The following is a 20794-nucleotide window of genomic DNA, read 5'->3' on the forward strand; positions in this document are numbered from 1 at the left end:
GCCACCTCCTGTAGCCAGGCAGGACTTCTAGAGGAGGTAGGGGGACATCAATCCACCCACAAATCATTCAACCCCAAATTTGCCTTACCTACAAGATGTGCAGGAAGAAAGGTGGAGCAGAGACTGAGGGAACAGCCAACCAATGACTAGCCCAACTTGAGATCCATCCCATGTGAAAGAGCCAACCCTGACACTATTAATGATACTCCGCTATGTTTGCAGACAGAAAACTAACATAACTGTCTCTGGAGAGGCTTCATCTAATAGTAGATGGCGGCAGATACAGAGCCCCACAGCCAAACATCAGGTGGAGTTCAGGAGTCCTGTGGAAGAGTTGGAGGCAGAAGTGAAGAAGTTGGAGGTGCCAAGGTGTGACGGTTTGCATATGCTTGGCCCAGGGAGTGGCAGTATTAGAAGGTGTGGCCTTGTTGGAGGTAGTGTGTCACTGTGGGGGTGGGCTTGGAGACCCTCCTCCTAGCTGCCTGGGGATGCTCAGTCTGTTTCTGCCTTCCTTCAGGTGAAGATGTAGAACTCAGCTCCCCCTGCACCATGCCTGCCTAGACGCTGCCATGCTCCCACCTTGATGATAATGGGCTGAATCTCCGAACCTGTAAGCCAGACCCAATTAAATGTTGTCCTTTATAAAATTTAAATTGGTCATGGTGTCTGTTCCTAGCATTAAGACTCTAACTAAGACACAAGGATATCATAAGAAGACTTCCAGAGTCACCTAAACTGGGCCCATTGGGCCTCACAGAGACTAGGCAACCAACCAGGGAACATGCATGGGCTGGAACTAGCCCATCCACACATTTGTTGCAAGTGTGCAGCTTGGTCTTCATGTAGGTCTCCTAACAAGTAGAGTAGGGGTTGTTTTGATCTCCGTTCCCTGCCATTGGATCCCTTCTCCCTACCTGGACTGCCTCTTGGGGCTCATCAGGAAAGGATGTGCCCAGTCCTGCTGGAACCAGATGTCCCAGGGTGGAGTGGTATCCAAGGGGACTCCACCTTCCTTGAAGAGAAAGGGGAAGGGCAATGGAAAGAGGGACTTTTAAGGATGGGACTGGGAGGAGAACAGGGGGTGTGATTGAAATATAAAGTAAATAAAAATAAATTATTGGAAAATAAAAAGACAATTCTAAACTGCGTGTGACAGGGGAGATAATGATGTCATCAATACAGAGCACCAGAAGACAGTCTCATTTGAATGAAATATGGATTCAAATTTCAACCTGCTAAATGTGAGTCATCAGGAGAGCTGATAGCCAAGTAGAGAGTTGTTTCAGGATGTTGGAAAACTGGGACTTAAGGCCACAGGTTTTGGAAATCAGTGATAAAGATTACCACCTGAAGTACTAAGATTCCAAGGAGGCAAGCAATTCAGATAAAAGAGAGTCAGTAACAACCAAATGCTAGTCTTCTAGGAGACTGATGAGAAATTTGAGAAGCACAAAAAGAATCAGAGCAAAGACATCAGTCATGGAACTTTTCAGCACAAGAAGGTGGGTGTGGGAGAGAAATCAAGAGAAGGGAGAGAAAGAGAGAAAGGGAGAAAGGGAGAAAGCGAGAAAGTGAGAAAGGGAAAAAAGGAAAGAAAAAAGAAAAGAAACCAAAAGTTTTGTGAGAGCAAAAACTGAGGCCAGTTCACAATCTTAGTTTGGAAAGCAAAGCCCTTTCATTGCCCCGCTGTGTATAGGTTGTCAGTCCTCAGTGTGGCTTCATGTTCTGGGAAAATGTAAACAGAGAAAGAATAGGAAGGATGAAAAGGAGTCTGTGGGACATCCTTCATCTATGGACTATACCTTAGTTGTAGGGCTGCAACTTATTGAAATGTATTTGCAGGTAAATGCTCATCTGCACAATGAAAACACTAGTGTGAAGGAAGCAGAGGGCAAAAATCTACCTGCACTGGGCACTCTGCACTCGGAGGTCCAGTGGATACAGGGAATGTAACATGACCCAAGGCAAGTTCCACTGCATGCTAATCCCAGTTTTGGAGATTGCTGAATCTTAAAACTTCACAGCCAGTTTTAATGCCCCTTTCCTAGATCCCACATCCCAATCCAATTTCCAGTGCATTAGAAAATTGTATTGGATCTACCTAAAAAATAGTTTGAGAATCTAATTACTCATTTTATTTTCTTTCTCAATACCAAGAAGGTTTAGTTTCTCTCATCACCTCTATAGATTGCTGCACTGGCCAGTGTTTCTTATTGCTTAGTATTTTCTTTTAAAACAGTGCTCCAAATAAACCTTTTAATCGTCAGCTACATGCTCTCTTCCTTCACACTCTCCCTTGAGAGTACAAGCTATGGTTCTGACAGCATCCACAGATTCTGTATCTTCACTCATGCTACCCAACACCTGCCCACACCCACACACACTCCCCTACTCAGGTTTGCTTCCCATTGAACACATCAGCAACACCTTCACAGCAAAGACATTTCTTTTTTTCTTTTTCTTCATCATTATTAACTTGGGTATTTCTTATTTACATTTCGATTGTTATTCCCTTTCCCAGTTTCTGGGCCAACATCCCCCTAACCCTTCCCCCTCCCCTTTTATATGGGCGTTCCCCTCCCCATACTCCTCCCATTACCACCCTCCCCACAACAATCACTTTCACTGGGGGTTCAGTCTTGGCAGGACCAAGGACTTCCCCTTCCACTGGTGCTCTTACTAGGCTGTTCATTGCTACCTATGAGGTTAGAGTCCAGGGTCAGTCCATGTATAGTCTTTGGGTAGTGGCTTAGTCCCTGGAAGCTCTGGTTGCTTGGCATTATTGTTCATATGGGGTCTCAAGCCCCTGCAAGCTCCTTTCTAAGATTCCTTCCCATTCTCAGTTCAGTGGTTTAATGAAGGCATTCGCCTATGTATTTGCTGTATTCTGGCTGTGTCTCTCAGGAGCAATCTACATCTGGTTCCTGTCGGCATGCACTTCTTTGCTTCATCCATCTTATTTAGTTTGGTGGCTGTATATGTATGGGCCACATGTGGGGCAGGCTCTGAATGGGTGTTCCTTCTGCCTCTGTTCTAAACTTTGCCTCCCTATTCCCTCCCAAGGGTATTTTTGTTCCCCTTTTAAAGAAGGAGTGAAGCATTTGCATTTTGGTCATCCTTCTTGATTTTCATGTGCTCTGTGCAACTAGGGTAATTCTAGCATTTGGGCTAATATCCACTTACCAATGAGTACATACCATGTGTGTTTTTCTGTGATTGGGTTACCTCACTCAGGATAATATTTTCCAGTTCCAACCATTTGCCTACGAATTTCATAAAGTCATTGTTTTTGATAACTGAGTAATATTCCATTGTGTAGATGTACCACATTTTCTGTATCCATTCCTCCATTAAGGGCATCTGGGTTCTTTCCAGCTTCTGGCTATTATAAATAAGGCTGCTTTGAACATAGTGGAGCATGTGTCTTTGTTATATGTTGGGGCATCTTTTGGGTATATGCCCAAGAGAGGTATAGCTGGGTTCTCAGGTAGGTCAATGTCCAATTTCTGAGGAACCTCCAGACTGATTTCCAGAATGGTTGTACCAGTCTGCAATCCCACCAACAATGGAGGACTGTTCCTCTTTTTCCACATTCTGGCCAGCATTTGCTGTCACCTGAGTTTTTGATCTTAGCCATTCTCACTGGTGTGAGGTAAAGTCTAAGGGTTGTTTTGATTTGCATTTCCCTTATGACTAAAGATGTTGAACATTTCTTTAGGTGTTTCTCAGCCATTCGGCATTCCTCAGCTGTGAATTCTTTGCTTAGCTCTGAACCCCATTTTTTAATAGGATTATTTGTCTCCCTGCGGTCTAATTTCTTGAGTTCTTTGTATATTTTGGAAATAAGCCCTCTATCTGTTGTAGGATTGGTAAAGATCTTTTTTCAATCTGTTGGTTGCCGTTTTGTCCTAACCACAGTGTCCTTTGCCTTAGAAGCTTTGCAGTTTTATGAGATCCCATTTGTCGATTCTTGATCTTAGAGCATAGGCCATGGCTGCTTTGTTCAGGAAATTTTCTCCAGTGCCCATGTGTTCGAGATGCTTGCCCACCTTTTCTTCTATTAGTTTGAGTGTATCTGGTTTGATGTGGAGGTCCTTGATCCACTTGGACTTAAGCTTTGTACAGGGTGATAAGCATGGATCAATCTGCATTCTTCTACATGCAGACCTCCACTTGAACCAGCACCATTTGGTGAAAATGCTATCTTTTTTCCATTGGATGGTTTTGGCTCCTTTGTCAAAAATCAAGTGACCATAGGTGTGTGGGTTCATTTCTGGGTCTTCAGTTCTATTCCACTGGTCTATCTGTCTGTCTCTGTACCAATACCATGCAGTTTTTATCATTATTGCTCTGTAATACTGCTTGAGTTCAGGGATAGTGATTCCCCCTGAAGTCCTTTTATTGTTGAGGATAGTTTTAGCTTTCCTGGGTTTTTTGTTATTCCAGATGAATTTGCAAATTGTTCTGTCTAAATCTTTGAAGAATTGGATTGGTATTTTGATGGGGATTGTATTGAATCTATAGATCTTTTTTGGTAAAATGGCCATTTTTACTATATTAATCCTGCCGATCCATGAGCATGGGAGATCTTTCCATCTTCTGAGATCTTCTTCAATTTCTTTCTTCAGAGTCTTGAAGTTCTTGTCATACACATCTTTCACTTGCTTGGCAAAGACATTTCTTATAGCTGTTCTTTGTCCGGAGTATCCCTCTCCCACATAGCCACTGGCTCTTCTACAGGTTCAGCATAAATCTGTTTCCTATTACTCCCCTGACTTAGTCCACTTTCTGCCTTAGTTAGTAAAATACTATAGACCAAATAAGTTATCCATAAAAACAGTTCATAGCTGTAACATGGGGCCTCCTTGCCAGGTCAAAAGATAGCATCAAGCAGGGAGAACAATGAATGTAAATTGGTGAGAGAAAGAATTCAAGTCTTTTATTGGTTTTACGACTGACCCATTCCCATGATAATACCTCATCAGTCCACTCAGAGACTGTCTGTCCCGTGATCCAATCCCCTCTTACAGTAGGTCTCAGCTCTTGGAGCTGTTGTGCTGAAATCAGATTCCCCACACCTGGACATTGGCAGACACATTCAGAGCACAGCAGCCTCACTCCTTTCCTGGAGCTGAAGAAGCAGCTTTGTCTGTTTTCTCTGCATGTTAACCTCAGATGTTTGGAAAAAAAATACTTTGCTTCCCCAGAAGATTTTCTTCCCCTGTAGAAACAACGTTAGCACTGTCAACACTAAAGATACTAAGAGATGGTTTATTCGGGACCCAGGCTGAGTGATTAGGGTCCAGGAATACAGATTTTGTTTGTTCCAAATTCCATGCTCCAATGAAGAAGTAGTTTCATAGCTTTACTGAAGAAAGAAAGTAATGGCTCTACAGAACATACAAAGTTTAAAATGAATTGGTGGGTACATTGGAGAGGCAGTTATGGCAAAAGCTTCTGTCATCTTAAGGTTATTAATACTGCCTAGTCTTTGAGTCTGGAAGCACTGTATTTACTTTGACCAGCCTTCCATTTTACCTGGGAAAACATAGCTATTCTGTACCAACCCCACCAGTCTATCACACTCAGACAAAGCTAGAACACTGGAATTTTGCTCTAATAACAGAAAAAAAAATCATCTACTTTGAATTTGTGTACACTCACCACTAACAGATGCCTGGAGTGTTCCCCTAAGGACAGAGGATGGGGAGCAGTCACAACAATCCAGAAAGGCTCCTGGTGAGGAGACGTTGCAAAGAGCTTAAGCAAACTTGTATTCCAACCCTTGGGGCTTCTGCAGTCACACTGCAGAACAGAACAGATGATCTGCTCCCAGGACACTCTCCCCTTAGGCTGTATGAATTCTAGGATTGAAAAATCTTGTACAGCAAAAATAGATTCTGAATAAAATGAATAAAGTTGGCTCTAATGGCCTATTATAACACATTGCATTAGCCCCTAGTCAATTTTAATATAAAACTCCTCAAGCATCCCAGAGGGGAAACGTTTTCCCTGTTTCTTGTTTTGCTTTTGGTTTTGTTTTCAGGTTTTCTGTGTGCTACTTTCTTAAAGCCATGTGGCGAGCTGATCCAAACAAATACATGGCATTGTATTTTCACAAGTCTTTAGCTTCTTCATGACAAGACCAGTTTTCTTCACTTTATCTGTTAGTATACAAATGTAATATAAAGGACCCTTGGATTATGTTTATTAACGTGGAGATAATTAATGTATGAGTGCAAGCAGATCATAAACACAGGAAAGGTCTTGCTTCACATTAATCTTTTCTGTCAGTATTACTAGGTCTGGAGAAAGACAAAACCAAAATTCTCTAAGCCTCTGACCCCCCCACCCCAAGAAGCCTTGCTGTCGTACTGAACACATGGAGACTTTCCACTGTATGAGGCCAGACGAAGAGTTCCCTCCACTACTCAGCCTTCCCCATTAGATCTTCTATTGTTATAGTTAGCCTTGTGCTCATCTGCAAATTTTCTCCTCCTCTCTATTCCAAAGACCTTCCACCAGAGAGTGGTTAACCTACCAGAGTTTATACCCTTAAAGGAATCCACCTCTCCTTCTCCCAGCAGACATTAATGGCTGATAGCACCTCAGGTAGGGGTGGGACTTCATACCCACAACCCCTTTCTGTGCTAGAAGTTTATCTTGCTTGAGTTTGCCAAGGTCTTATGCATACTGTCACAACCTTTGTCAGTTCATATGTGCAACTGCCCTGTCGTTAACCACCTCTGGCTTTGACAAACTTTTCATCCTCTTCTATAATGATCCCTGATCAGGGAGAGGGATTGTGATATGAATGGCCCAGTTAGGACTGGGAGTTCCACAGTGTTTCATTCTCTATACCTTAGCTAGTTTTAGGTCTCTGTGTCATTTGCCATCTACTATTAGAAGCTTCTCTGATGAGGGTTGAGAGGTACATTATTCCATGAATGTAGTAAGTCATCAGGAATCAATTTAATACCATGTCCATCTATCAAAATACTAGTAGCAGTTTCTTCCCTAGGCCCGATGACCCAATCAGCAACAAATATTTGGCCAACTAATGATGCTAAATATGGGTTACTTCTTGTAGAATGGGACTTAAATCCAAATTTAAAAAAATAGCTAGGTCTCCCCATACCATTCATGCCACTACTACACGAGGAGGCATGCTTTGCCAGACAGTCGCTATTTTAAGCTCACAGGGTTCATATCTGAGTAAGACCAATTACTTTTCTCTGCTGGTAAACTTCATAGTGCCTTCCAACACTACAAAAGATAAGTAGGGATGGACTCTTCACGTTAGCACCAGCTTGATTTCTCCAAGTTCTTTAACTCAAATGTGTATTGAGCAATGTCAGTTTTGGAGAGTAACCAAAGGCATTTATAATAGCCTGTAATTGGGAATTCTATAGCACCTAGGCCAACAACTTTAAGAGGAATCATCCATTCCTGGTACCAATCTTTTAATTTGTTATCCTGTAGTATCTAGTAGGGACAACTGTTATAGGGTAACTACATTTTAATTATATGTCAATATAGATATATGAAGCTTCTATATATAGTACTGGTCAAATATGATGGTTACATATAGAAAAATAAAACAGAATCTTGTTTTTTACATTGCACAAAACTCAACCCTAAATAAATCGTTCAAAGAACGTCAATGTAAGACCTGATAACCTGAATCTGACAATGATGACGACGACGATGATGATGAAGATGAAGGAGGAGAAGGAGAATGAGAAAGTAGATAATATGTTTAAACTCATTGAACAGGATCCTATTAGTGTAGGCATTAAAACCAGCAATTAATAAATGGGACTTCATGAAGCTAAAGGGCTCTGTAGAGCAAAGTACACCATCATTCAAGGGAAGAGACAGCCTTCTAAATTAAAAAAGTCTTTACCAAATATACATTTGGCAGGGGCTAGTATCTAGAACATAGAAAGAACTAAAGAAACCTAAAAATGAATAAAACAAACAACACTACTAAAAAGGGGGCATGGAACTAAACAGACAGATCTCAACAGATGAAGTAAAAATGGCCAAGAATCACTGAGCAACCTCCTTAGCTATCAGGAAATTCAAATTCAAATGACTTTGAGATTTCTTCTCAGTCCTGCAAGCTGGTGGAAGTGCAAACTGGTGAAACCATTACAAAAAAAAAAATCAATGCGGAGAGTCCTAAAATAGGCAGAAAGAAATCTAGCTCATCATCCATCTAATCCATTCAGGGTCATGCAGCCAAGACTCTGCTATTCTACTACAAAGATATTTGTTCACTCATGTTGCTCTAGTCACAATAACCAGGAAATGGGAACAGCCTAGGTGACCATCAGTCAATGAGTGATAATGAAAATGTGATAAATTTACACAATAGAACATGATTCAACTGTCAAGAAAAAAGAAATTTATCAAATTCTCAAATAGGTAGAGCTGGAAATAATCTTTCAGAATGAGGTGACTCAGACCCAGAAAGACAAATGTACATTTTCTCTCAGTTCAGATACTAGCTTTAAATCTTCAGGTATGTGCATTTCACTGGGAATACTCACAGAGGTCAGGAAATTGATGGTAGGTCATAGGGATGAGTTTTCAGCAGAGGAGAGATCAAACGCAATCACGTAAAGGGCTAATGGGGACTAATGAAACAGGAAGAGTTAACTTAGGGTGGGGTATCTATCTGGGGGCAGTGTAGAAGAAGGAACACCAGAGCATTTCTGAAAAGTTATAGGGAAACCTTCTACTGTGGATGCAGCTTCTCCCTGTAACTTTCTGTTACTCAGAAACCTCAGCACTCACCATCTCTTCCTGGGACTTCACCAACAATTTATTTGCTTCAAGCTGTGAATTTCCTGGCCTGCCTGCCTTTCTTTCTCTCTTTCTTTCTTTCTTTCTTTCTTTCTTTCTTTCTTTCTTTCTCTCTCTCTCTTTCATTTCTTTCTTTCTTTCTTCTCTTTCTTTCTTTCTTTCTCTCTCTTTCTTTTCTTTCTTTCTTTCTTCTCTTCCTTTCTTTCTTTCTTTCTTTCTTTTCTTTCTTTCTTCTTTCTTTCCTTCTTTCTCTTTCTTCCTTTCCACTTTTTTATTCAATCCTTGACGTTGCTTCTGAGACCCTAGTGTGCCTTGTCACATTGAGTGACAAGAAACAGCAGCGTCGCCCGTGGGAAAGAGACCTCACCGCCTGGTCAGGTGGGCACTCCTGAGGCTGCAGAGCGGAAGAGACCACCAACACTGCCCACCCCTGCCCACATCCCTGGCCCAAGAGGAAACTGTATAAGGCCTCTGGGCTCCCGGGGGGGGGGGGAGGGCCCAGGAGCGGCAGGACCCCTGCCTGAGACACCGCCGGAACCTGAAGGAAACAGACCGGATAAACAGTTCTCTGCACCCAAATCCCGTGGGAGGGAGAGCTAAACCTTCAGAGAGGCAGACAAGCCTGGGAAACCAGAAGAGACTGCTCTCTGCACACACATCTCGGACGCCAGAGGAAAACACCAAAGGCGATCTGGAACCCTGGTGCACTGAAGCTCCCAGAAGGGGCGGCGCAGGTCTTCCTGGTTGCTGCCGCCGCAGAGAGCCGGTGGGCAGTACCCCGCGAGCGAACTTGAGCCTCGGGACCACAGGTAAGACCAACTTGTATGCTGCAAGTGACCTGCCTGGTGAACTCAAGACACAGGCCCACAGGAAAAGCTGAAGACCTGTACAGAGGAAAAACTACACCACGAAAGCAGAACACTCTGTCCCCATAACTGGCTGAAAGAAAACAGTAAAACAGGTCTACAGCACTCCTGACACACAGGCTTATAGGACAGTCTAGCCACTGTCAGAAATAGCAGAACAAAGTAACACTAGAGATAATCTGATGGCGAGAGGCAAGCACAGGAACCCAAGCAACAGAAACCAAGACTACATGGCATCATCAGAGCCCAATTCTCCCACCAAAACAAACATGGAATGTCCAAAACACCAGAAAAGCAAGATCTAGTTTCAAAATCATATTTGATCATGATGCTGGAGGACTTCAAGAAAGACGTGAGTAGAAGCCTACAGAGAGGAATCGCAAAAATGCCTGAAAGAATTCCAGGAAAACATAAATAAACAAGTAGAAGCCCATAGAGAAGAGACACAAAAATCCCTGAAAGAATATCAGGAAATCATAAATAAACAAGTAGAAGTCCATAGAGAGGAGTCACAAAAATCCCTGAAAGAATTCCAGGAAAACACAATCAAACAGTTGAAGGAATTAAAAATGGAAATAGAAGCAATCAAGAAAGAACACATGGAAACAACCCTGGATATAGAAAACCAAAAGAAGAGACAAGGAGCTGTAGATACAAGCTTAACCAACAGAATACAAGAGATGGAAGAGAGAATCTCAGGAGCAGAAGATTCCATAGAAATCATTGACTCAACTGTCAAAGATAATGTAAAGCAGAAAAAGCTACTGGTCCAAAACATACAGGAAATCCAGGACTCAATGAGAAGATCAAACCCAAGGATAATAGGTATAGAAGAGAGTGAAGACTCCCAGCTCAAAGGACCAGTAAATATCTTCAACAAAATCATAGAAAAAAACTTCCCTAACCTAAAAAAAGAGATACCCATAGGCATACAAGAAGCCTACAGAACTCCAAATAGATTGGACCAGAAAAGAAACACCTCCCGACACATAATAGTCAAAACACCAAATGCACAAAATAAAGAAAGAATATTAAAAGCAGTAAGGGAAAAAGGTCAAGTAACATATAAAGGCAGACCTATCAGAATCACACCAGACTTCTCGCCAGAAACTATGAAGGCCAGAAGATCCTGGACTGATGTCATACAGACCCTAAGAGAACACAAATGCCAGCCCAGGTTACTGTATCCTGAAAAACTCTCAATTAACATAGATGGAGAAACCAAGATATTCCATGACAAAACCAAATTTACACAATATCTTTCTACAAATCCAGCACTACAAAGGATAATAAATGGTAAAGCCCAACATAAGGAGGCAAGCTATACCCTAGAAGAAGCAAGAAACTAATCATCTTGGCAACAAAACAAAGAGAAGGAAAGCACACAAACATAACCTCACATCCAAATATGAATATAACGGGAAGCAATAATCACTATTCCTTAATATCTCTCAACATCAATGGCCTCAACTCCCCAATAAAAAGACATAGATTAACAAACTGGATATGCAACGAGGACCCTGCATTCTGCTGCCTACAGGAAACACACCTCAGAGACAAAGACAGACATTACCTCAGAGTGAAAGGCTGTAAAACAATTTTCCAAGCAAATGGTCAGAAGAAGCAAGCTGGAGTAGCCATTCTAATATCAAATAAAATCAATTTTCAACTAAAAGTCATCAAAAAAAGATAAGGAAGGACACTTCATATTCATCAAAGGAAAAATCCACCAAGATGAACTCTCAATCCTAAATATCTATGCCCCAAATACAAGGGCACCTACATATGTAAAAGAAACCTTACTAAAGCTCAAAACACACATTGCACCTCACACAACACCCCACTCTCATCAAAGGACAGATCATGGAAACAAATTAAACAGAGATGTAGACAGACTAAGAGAAGTCATGAGCCAAATGGACTTAACGGATATTTATAGAACATTCTATCCTAAAGCAAAAGGATATACCTTCTTCTCAGCTCCTCATGGTACTTTCTCCAAAATTGACCATACAATTGGTCAAAAAACGGGCCTCAACAGGTACAGAAAGATAGAAATAATCCCATGCATGCTATCGGACCACCACGGCCTAAAACTGGTCTTCAATAACAATCAAGGAAGAATGCCCACATATACTTTGAAATTGAACAATGCTCTACTCAATGATAACCTGGTCAAGGAAGAAATAAAGAAAGAAATTAAAAACTTTTTAGAATTTAATGAAAATGAAGGTACAACATACCCAAACTTATGGGACACAATGAAAGCTGTGCTAAGAGGAAAACTCTTAGCGCTGAGTGCCTGCAGAAAGAAACAGGAAAGAGCATATGTCAGCAGCTTGACAGCACACCTAAAAGCTCTAGAAAAAAAAGAAGCAAATACACCCAGGAGGAGTAGAAGGCAGGAAATAATCAAACTCAGAGCTGAAATCAACCAAGTAGAAACAAAAAGGACCATAGAAAGAATCAACAGGACCAAAAGTTGGTTCTTTGAGAAAATCAACAAGATAGATAAACCCTTAGCCAGACTAACGAGAGGACACAGAGACTGTATCCAAATTAACAAAATCAGAAATGAAAAGGGAGACATAACTACAGATTCAGAGGAAACTCAAAACATCATCAGATCTTACTATAAAAGCCTATATTCAACAAAACTTGAAAATCTGCAGGAAATGGACAATTTCCTAGACAGATACCAGGTACCGAAGTTAAATCAGGAACAGATAAACCAGTTAAACAACCCCATAACTCCTAAGGAAATGGAAGCAGTCATTAAAGGTCTCCCAACCAAAAAGAGCCCGGGTCCAGACGGGTTTAGTGCAGAATTCTATCAGACCTTCATAGAAGACCTCATACCAATATTATCCAAACTATTCCACAAAATTGAAACAGATGGAGCACTACCGAATTCCTTCTACGAAGCCACAATTACTCTTGTACCTAAACCACACAAAGACCCAACAAAGAAAGAGAACTTCAGACCAATTTCCCTTATGAATATCGATGCAAAAATACTTAATAAAATTCTGGCAAACCGAATCCAAGAGCACATCAAAACAATGATACACCATGATCAAGTAGGCTTCATCCCAGGCATGCAGGGATGGTTTAATATACGGAAAACCATCAGCGTGATCCATTATATAAACAAACTTAAAGAACAAAACCACATGACCATTTCATTAGATGCTGAGAAAGCATTTGAGAAAATTCAACACCCCTTCATGATAAAAGTCCTGGAAAGAATAGGAATTCAAGGCCCATACCTAAAGATAGTAAAAGCCATATACAGCAAACCAGTTGCTAACATTAAACTAAATGGAGAGAAACTTGAAGCAATCCCACTAAAATCCGGGACTAGACAAGGCTGCCCACTCTCTCCCTACTTATTCAATATAGTTCTTGAAGTTCTGGCCAGAGCAATCAGACAACAAAAGGAGATCAAGGGGATACAGATTGGAAAAGAAGAGGTCAAAATATCACTATTTGCAGATGACATGATAGTATATTTAAGTGATCCCAAAAGTTCCACCAGAGAACTACTAAAGCTGATAAACAACTTCAGCAAAGTGGCTGGGTATAAAATTAACTCAAATAAATCAGTTGCCTTCCTCTATACAAAAGAGAAACAAGCCGAGAAAGAAATTAGGGAAACGACACCCTTCATAATAGACCCAAATAATATAAAGTACCTCGGTGTGACTTTAACCAAGCAAGTAAAAGATCTGTACAATAAGAACTTCAAGACACTGAGGAAAGAAATTGAAGAAGACCTCAGAAGATGGAAAGATCTCCCATGCTCATGGATTGGCAGGATTAATATAGTAAAAATGGCCATTTTACCAAAAGCAATCTACAGATTCAATGCAATCCCCATCAAAATACCAATCCAATTCTTCAAAGAGTTAGACAGAACAATTTGCAAATTCATCTGGAATAACAAAAAACCCAGGATAGCTAAAGCTATCCTCAACAATAAAAGGACTTCAGGGGGAATCACTATCCCTGAACTCAAGCAGTATTACAGAGCAATAGTGATAAAAACTGCATGGTATTGGTACAGAGACAGACAGATAGACCAATGGAATAGAATCAAAGACCCAGAAATGAACCCACACACCTATGGTCACTTGATTTTTGACAAAGGAGCCAAAACCATCAAATGGAAAAAAGATAGCATTTTCACCAAATGGTGCTGGTTCAACTGGAGGTCAACATGTAGAAGAATGCAGATCGATCCATGCTTATCACCCTGTACAAAGCTTAAGTCCAAGTGGATCAAGGACCTCCACATCAAACCAGACACACTCAAACTAATAGAAGAAAAACTAGGGAAGCATCTGGAACACATGGGCACTGGAAAAAATTTCCTAAACAAAACACCAATGGCTTACGCTCTAAGATCAAGAATCGACAAATGGGATCTCATAAAACTGCAAAGCTTCTGTAAGGCAAAGGGCACTGTGGTTAGGACAAAACAGCAACCAACAGATTGGGAAAAGATCTTTACCAATGCTACAACAGATAGAGGCCTTATATCCAAAATATACAAAGAATTCAAGAAGTTAGACCGCAGGGCAACAAATAACCCTATTAAAAAATGGGGTTCAGAGCTAAACAAAGAATTCACAGCTGAGGAATGCCGAATGGCTGAGAAACACCTAAAGAAATGTTCAACATCTTTAGTCATAAGGGAAATGCAAATCAAAACAACCCTGAGATTTCACCTCACACCAGTGAGAATGGCTAAGATCAAAAACTCAGGGGACAGCAGATGCTGGCGAGGATGTGGAGAAAGAGGAACACTCCTCCATTGTTGGTGGGATTGCAGACTGGTACAACCATTCTGGAAATCAGTCTGGAGGATCCTCAGAAAATTGGACATTGAACTGCCTGAGGATCCAGCTATACCTCTCTTGGGCATATACCCAAAAGCTGCCCCAACATATAAAAAAGACACGTGCTCCACTATGTTCATTGCAGCCTTATTTATAATAGCCAGAAGCTGGAAAGAACCCAGATGCCCTTCTACAGAGGAATGGATACAGAAAATGTGGTACATCTACACAATGGAATATTACTCAGCTATCAAAAACAACGACTTTATGAAATTCGTAGGCAAATGGTTGGAACTGGAAAATATCATCCTGAGTGAGCTAACCCAATCACAGAAAGACATACATGGTATGCACTCATTGATAAGTGGCTATTAGCCCAAATGCTTGAATTACCCTAGATGCCTAGAACAAATGAAACTCAAGACGGATGATCAAAATGTGAATGCTTCACTCCTTCTTTAAAAGGGGAACAAGAATACCCTTGGCAGGCAAGAGAGAGGCAAAGATTAAAACAGAGACTGAAGGAACACCCGTTCAGAGCCTGCCCCACATGTGGCCCATACATATACAGCCACCCAATTAGACAAGATGGATGAAGCAAAGAAGTGCAGACCTACAGGAGCCGGATGTAGATCGCTCCTGAGAGACACAGCCAGAATACAGCAAATACAGAGGCGAATGCCAGCAGCAAACCACTGAACTGAGAATAGGACCCCCGTTGAAGGAATCAGAGAAAGAACTGGAAGAGCTTGAAGGGCCTCGAGACCCCATATGTACAACAATGCCAAGCAACCAGAGCTTCCAGGGACTAAGCCACTACCTAAAGACTATACATGGACTGACCCTGGACTCTGACCCCATAGGTAGCAATGAATATCCTAGTAAGAGCACCAGTGGAAGGGGAAGCCCTGGGTCCTGCTAAGACTGAACCCCCAGTGAACGTGATTTTTGGGGGGAGGGCGGCAATGGGGGGAGGGTTGGGAGGGGAACACCCATAAGGAAGGGGAGGGGGGAGGGGATGTTTGCCCGGATACCGGGAAAGGGAATAACACTCGAAATGTATATAAGAAATACTCAAGTTAATAAAAAAAAGAAAAAAAGAAAAAAAGAAAAAAAGAAACAGCAGCGTCACACTTAGGTAAGACCCGATGCCTCAAGAAACACAGGTCTGTTGCCTACAGCGAAGGCTTCACATTCATAAAACTTCTTATGTAAGAAGTTGCCAGTGTAAATGAGCATCTTTAAAAATTAATTAAATGCTTTTCAAGGGCAAGCTTAGTTTGTTGGCTTCAATTGTTCAAAAAGAAACATGCAACAAAGTAAAAAAGTTCTAAGAGTAGTACTCTCTCCAACTCCCCTCATGAACCTAAGGAATGGTTTCCGCATGCCTGTAAGGACAGTAGGGCGCAGAGAAAGGGGTGTTTTTATTTCCTCAGTAAACAGTTTGAACAGTGCATCCATGAATGGCCACACATTGGTCTGCCTGGAAACCACTGACTGTGAAGCAACTTATGCTTCATTATGTTGTAATGTCATTATGCTCTTTCTTATGCTACAAAGACAAAACACTTTGCCAGCTGGAAATTCCTTCAGGTTCATGTGACTCGTTCCAGTGTTATTGGTATTTTTTAATGTGTAAGTGTGACACGTGAGCAAACATGAGCTTCTTGATTCTCTAGGGACCAAAGAAAAATAATCACTTCCCTTAGTTGCAGACATAACTGCAATCAGAGATTGAATGGAGAACGACTACAGAGTGTTTGGTCCGCAGGAACCTGGGCACTTCCTTCACTGGCTCCCAACATTCCAGTACTTTCCCACTTGCTTTGAAATCCTCCTTGGTTTCAAAATGCTTACACTCAGAGTGCTTTTATTAACTAATCAATAGAGATTAGGTAAATTAAATCATTGTTCTTTTCTGGATATTTCTAAAATTGGAGTTTAAGAAAATGAGGTAAGCACGAATTGGAGTTGTTTTTTAAAATATTCATTTCTCCCTCTCCTGTATCCCTGGCTCAATTGCTTTCTCTGCAGAAGCCTCCTAAGCTTCTGAAAATGCCTCCAGCATTCCTCCCACCTCTACTGAATTGTTCAATTCCCAGCAGTGCTTCAACTCTTTCCATATTACTTCGCTGAGAAGACAACTTATATAACTTGTATTCCGATCATCTATGTATAGAGTCCACTATTTCCCCCCGATTCTCCAGAACATTCATATGTACCTTGCTAGAATTTCAGATGTTATGGCAAAAGTAGGGTGGCATATAAGGCACGCCACCATCTCAGCTTTTAAATGTTGGCCCTTCAAGTGGAACAATTTTGGAGCATGGAGATTTCTCCTAACCTGTGTCCCACCCTCATTCTTGTAGTGAACTCCCGTTCCACAGTTGTCTCCCAACAGAACTGATCCATGCCTTTTTTTCCTTGACAAGACTTCAAGTGAAGAGAGCTCAGGTTCAAAGAGAGTCCACAATCCTTTTTCGTGTAGTTCTAATATCTTGGATTTGAAACAGTACTGGGCCATTAATGCTTTCCAATAGCACAATATTTTTTTCTTTAAGGTCAGATGAAGTTGTTTGTAGACCATTACCTGTACCTTGTAACACTAACAGATTAATAATAATAATAAGCATTTATATTTTATGTGCTCTATCTCATGTAATTGTTTCCAACATTTTGTTCTATATGCTATTAGCAACACTTGATTTGCTAATGTGAGAGTTGTTGGGTATATAATGGACACATTACTTTCTGTTCCTAATGGATCTAAATCAGTTTGACAACAATTCCACCCTCTTGTACTGGATGAAATCATCCACAGAGGAATCTTATCAGAGCACCTTTAGAATAAGTGCTCCATAAGTGATTACATTATTAAGAAACTTGCCCTACACCTTATAGTTGAATCCAGAAGTCAAAGCTAGATGCTCCATATTTGAAGACACTCTGCCATCACCAAAATAATACTTAAAAAGCACTTATAAATGATGACTGGATTATTAACCATGATTATAAACCTTAAATACTGGCCTCTTCCTACTTGTTTTTCCCACATTAGCTTTACACAAAATTACTAAAGTTTTTCTTTTCATCTAACATCCATTGCATCTTGGTCTGCTGTGAAGAGACAGCATGGCCAAGGAAACTCTGATGATTTGATGAGGGAAGGAGAGGTTTGCTTACAGTTTCAGAAAGTTAATTCATTATCATTACGGTGAGAAGCAGGTTCAGTAGCAGAGAGCTTTACATCCTGTTCCACACACAGGCAGTAGACAGAGAGCAAGATACTGGGCCTAGTATGGGCATTTGAAACCTCAAAGCACACCCTGGTGACACACTTCCTCCAATAAGGGCACACCTTCTCCAACAAGGATATACCTCTTAATCCTCCTAAGCAGTTCATTGACTGGGAGCCATTTTCATTCCAACACATTGCAAACGCTGAGTTATCAAAAGAAAACTCAAGTCTAAAATGAGAATAACAAAATATAAACTACCAACCTACTCATAAACATGCAAGGAAACCCATCGCTTGTTTTGGAAGTTTGCATTTTCAGAAAACAGTTAAGACTATGTTTGACAGAGGAAACATGGCGGAAACCTGTGATTGGCAAGTATTTTATTCAGGTGGCATGTCTAGTCATAGAGAAGACTTTTTAATTAGTTTTTGATAAATGTGTAATTCTTGGCTGACTGTAAAAAGGGTAAGTGAAGTTTCAGAATGAGGAGGGACTACCGGGAATTTGGAGCAGAAGATATTCTATGGACAGTGATGTTCCGGAACAAGTGCTAAACAATAGTTAAGTAGAGTGAGCTTCTACCCCAGGCTCATAGTTGCTCATCTTCAGAATGCTGTGATGGTTGAGATTCATTGTCTACTTGACTGGATTTAGAATCACATGGAAGACTGAAGCTTACTTCAGTTAAAGCATTTCCAGGACCTTACCTGTGGGAAAAACCACCCTGCCAGAAAGTCAGCAGTAGTATATCAAGAGCGAAAAATCAAAAGGAGATGAAGTAGACAAAAGAAGAAAGCCATGGGGACCCTTTCTCTGCTAACTACACATGATGTAAATGTAAAATTGTTCTATGCCATTGTTGTACTCTGATGGGCTGTCCATAATAAACAATTATCTCTTCAAAAATTTCTTACTGTTTCATCTAAACTAGAATCGCCATTTTTTTTTTAAACTTGCTGTTCAATGTTCTTCCCATGAGGTCACATTAAGTTCCATAAATCTTTTGCCAATTGAATCATATTTTGATAAAGAGAAAACTAGCAACAAGAAAAGTTTGGATAAAGATGAGGGCCAAGAAGAGTGATATAGCAGAGACCAAGGCAGATGGAATAGAATTCCTGTCAGAAAGCCTCTGGAGTCAAGAGAAAGGCTCAAGCCACACCCATCCCTGTAGTATCCTCAGAAGGAACCAACCCTGCCGATGCCTCCAGAACTATTTGACAGTACACTCCTGTAGGAATAATTTCTTGTAGACTGTGTAGAAGTGTCTCCTGTCAATAAAAAGTTGAATAGTCTATTAGCAAAAGGCGGGCAAGTAGAAACCGAGAGTTCCTATAGAAAGTTTGGAACTCTGGAAAATTGTCAAGTGCACGAAGTTCACCCCAAACTCTGAGGAAGTCAGACAGATGTGTGAAACCAAGGAGAAGTAACTAGCCTTGTGTTAGACACAGAATAGTTTAAATGTATTATATAACTTCTGACCTAGTCAGAGAATGAGCCAAAGCTTATGGCCTAAGCACTTATTCATAAATAAATCAGCCTCTAGGCCATTATTTGGGAACTGGGGCACAGGTGGAAAAGCCCATGGTTACAAATGATGCCCAATGTGGAGCTTTTAGAATCCAGGCTTAGAGCCTGAGAACTACTGAGCAGAAGGTTGTTTAATAGCCAAGGAACAGAAGACCACACAGAAACATTGGGGGGGTCTTTTTTTAAGCCCCTGCAGAATAGGAAAGCTGGCACTTCTACCAGAGCCTTAGGGCACAGTAGCCACAACTTCTCCCAAGTGCTACATAGCTCCAGAGAAAAGTTAGAATGCATACTAGAAAGATTAAGCAGAGGTCTGTGAGCAGCAGATAGCAAGTGGAGATCATGAGTCTCAGTACAGGACCCTGTGAGTGAACAACTTCCTAGAGCTGTGGCTCCCAGCCAATACCCTTGGGACAGGGGGCTCTCACAGAAGGGTGAACAGTGGCCACAGCCCCAAAATTGGCTAGGGAAGCCTCAGAAAGGGACACAGACACTCACCATAGACACATACTGGCAGAAGGAGCCTGCACACAAGGGCAGAAGAAACACTTCACCAGAGCTGTAGTATGCCTGAAAAGCCTCAAATTTCCAGACTGGTAACATATAACTTTGGAAACAATGCAAGAGAAGAAAATGCTTAGTTTGAAAATAATAAAGACTCCAAAGGAAGGAGAGAGTTAGGGAGATTAAAAAGAAAATACTTTCTGTGTTTAAAAAAATGGAAAACACTCTGCTACGATGCATCTAGATCCCATATGATATTGTGTCACTTATCAGCATACAAATAATTGGTTTGTCAGTAATAATTACAATTTTATATACTCTTTTAAAGAAGGATCAGAGTAAAGCAGACTTAAAGACAGAAAAGACTAAAAATTTTAATGCTAGATTGGAGGTGATAGGAAAAAGACAAAAAAAAAATCTTGATTCTGAATAAAGAATCCTCAAAAGATTCCCATCTGGAATTGAAACAAAGACTTCATGAAATTTTCAGGCAAATGAATGGAATTAGAAAATAACATCCTGAGTGAGGTATCACAGACCCAGAAAGATATGCAAGGTACATACTTACTTGTAAATGGATATTAGCCAAAAAGTACAGGATAATCATGCTACAAGCCACAGACCATAAAAGCTAAGTAAGGAGGGCCCAAGAGAAAATGCTCAAATTTCAGTCAGAGGGGAACTGAAATAGACAATGGAAGTGGATGGAGAAAGGAAACTGGGGAAGAGGAGTGGGGGGGGGGGGAGTTGGAGGTAGTGATTGGTGGAGCAGGGAATGCTGGGAGAGAGAAATCTGGGGGAGGGGGGTATAAGCTAGAGACCTAGGCAGGGGAGGCTCCTGGGAGGCTATAGGGGTGACCCTTGCTGCAGGGAATTGGGAACTGTAATTGGCCACCTCCTGTAGCCAGGCAGGATTTCCAGAAGGAGGGAGGGCAATACCAACCCACCTACAAAACCTTTGAACAAAAAATTTGCCCAGCTTACAAGATGTGCAAGGATAAAG

This window comes from Rattus norvegicus, chromosome 2 (assembly GCF_021556685.1).
Source record: "Rattus norvegicus strain SHRSP/BbbUtx chromosome 2, alternate assembly SHRSP_T2T, whole genome shotgun sequence".
Lineage (NCBI taxonomy): Eukaryota > Metazoa > Chordata > Mammalia > Rodentia > Muridae > Rattus > Rattus norvegicus.